Source organism: Octopus bimaculoides, chromosome 11 (genome assembly GCF_001194135.2).
Source record: "Octopus bimaculoides isolate UCB-OBI-ISO-001 chromosome 11, ASM119413v2, whole genome shotgun sequence".
Taxonomy (NCBI): Eukaryota; Metazoa; Mollusca; class Cephalopoda; order Octopoda; family Octopodidae; genus Octopus; species Octopus bimaculoides.
The window spans coordinates 21,322,160-21,324,466 of record NC_068991.1 but is presented as its reverse complement, the minus strand read 5'-3'; the positions used below and the strand labels follow the sequence as shown (position 1 = coordinate 21,324,466).

General features: G+C 35.0%; 1 protein-coding gene across 1 annotated transcript in view; it reads right to left on the bottom strand.

Annotated features, from left to right (window-relative positions):
• LOC106869315 (solute carrier family 22 member 6-A) overlaps window positions 1–2,307 on the bottom strand; it is a 29,889-nt gene that overhangs the window by 16,744 nt on the left and 10,838 nt on the right. The gene's annotated exons all lie outside the window — the stretch shown is intronic.

Genomic DNA, 2,307 nt, shown 5'->3' with positions numbered 1-2,307 from the left:
AAAAAAAAAAAAAAAAAGGAAAAATAGTTTGGTATGAAATAGTGATGCAGTTTCATTATTGGTTTACAGATATTCTAGATATTATTATGAGGTAGATGATAAGAAAGCCATCAATCAGAATCGTTAGCACGTCGGATAAAATGCTTAGCGGTATTTCGTCTGTTTTTAGGTTCTGAGTTCAAATTCCACCGATGTCGACTTTGCCTTTCATCCTTTCGGAGGTCGATAAAATAAGTACCAGCCAAGTACTAGGATCGATGTAATCGACTTACCCATTCCCTAGGACTTGCTGGCCTTATATGACAGAATCTGAAGCCATTAGTATAAGGTAAATCTGCATATCGCAGGCTTGGCTGTGCATTTACAAGTTCACTTTGCAAATATGTGGCTTCAGGTTCAGTCCCATTGCGCGGTATCTTTGTAAGGGTCTGCCACTATAGCTCCAGTCAACCAATGTCAGGTGAATAAACTTAGCCGACAGAATCAGTTTGGAATTTCGTCGTATCAAACTTCCTCTCGTTTTCTTTCTGTCTTTTTTTTTTTGTCATGATTTCTCTTGTTCTACAGTCCCTGATTCGTAACCTGTACTGGCCATGTGCGCAGAACCAGCAGATTGCTCGGAGACACAATGTGTGTTATTAAAACCTGCTTAGGAAATATTTCCAGTGTATGGAACTATTAGTAGCTCATAACTATATACAGTACACATTAAAAAATATTTACTCTCACCGGCTGAAGTACTTAAAATCAAAATAAGCAACAAGAATATCCAAAGGTAATGCAGTACTATCGAAGCAGATTTTAACTGTCACTGATTTTATTTGCTTTTTTTTTGGTTCTGGTGTATGGACTATCTTATCAGACCTAGAGAACAATGGCATTTTACTGTCTATACTGTTTACTCCTTATCCTAAAAAGAAAATGCAGTCCATACGTAGCTAACTAGCTTTACTTTTGTCCCTATGTCGGAAGGAGGCTATGTGATTGGCATAACGATTTTTAAATTCTCCTTCACATAATCCAAAATACGGTTGCAGTAACCTCTGCCTCATATATGATAGATTTAATCTTACATCGTTAGTCAAGTGGACAGGATCATGAGTCGCGACAGTTGCAGGTGGATTCAGGTTCTTGGTATTGACCACGTGTAATGATATTCTTCATATTTGGGCAGTAGCTTTATGATATTTTCACAGAACGCCTAGTGAATATTTTCCTGTATCTGTGGGTAGCTGCAAAGTGTTTGTCTAGGAGTGACAGGAATCTTTTACCAATATTAGTTTTTATATTAAGGGAAAAGGGAGGGGCGAACCGAATAATTTTCTTTGACCTTTTTTTTTTAGTTTCTTATTATCCTGATTAATACTAGAGTGGTTAGGTACTACTTTATCTTTGATGCCACTAGATCTATTATTAATATTTGATTAATAGAGGGATTATATATCAATTTATCTAGGGCCTTTTTATAATAGGGGCAGCTTTGTCGAAAATTTCTTTGGAAGAAAAGAGGTTAGACACTCCGTTACTAATATTAGCTATCAGATTTTTAAACACTACAGGAGGGTGACAGGACTGTTTATGTATATATGTGAGTTTTTCATTAAGCTTATGGAAAAGCTTATACGAGGAGTTTAAATCTAGGGAAACATCTAAATAATCAACTATACAGAAATTAGTAGTTACTGTGATTTTAAGTCCTAATTGATTTAAGGTTGAAATTAGTTCCTTCCTAAATCTATCAAGGGTATGACCATTACACCCATGGGAAATACCTAAGCTGTCGTCATGGTGTCAAAACCTGTGTGTCTATATCTCACTGTGTTTAATATAAATCAGCCACAAGATCACAGACATCTGTCATATGACCCCATAGATACATCAAATAGTTCATCATTATGCGACTTCTTTTTACCTATTCTAATCCTTTAGTAAACAAAAGTGTTTTTCCCGCATGGCTGATAAAATCTAGATCTATAGGGTCAATTTCAACATATGAATTAGCAAATTCACTAGCTTTATCAAGCAACAATCTAGATATAGATGGATAAAAGTCTATGATATCAAACTGGGCAGATTTAGCCTTATTCTTAAACCAATCTATTGCGTCTGAGTTTTCTGTATGCTGCCATCTCAGCTTCATCGTATTTCTTCTATTTATTCAATTGTTTTAGTTCGTTATGTGGTTTGCGCGTGAAGAATATGTTTGTGTTCTCTCAACATATGGAACCATTAGTAGCACTTTGATACATGTATTGTGACCTTTAAATGATAATAATAATAGTAATAATAATAATAATAATAATAATA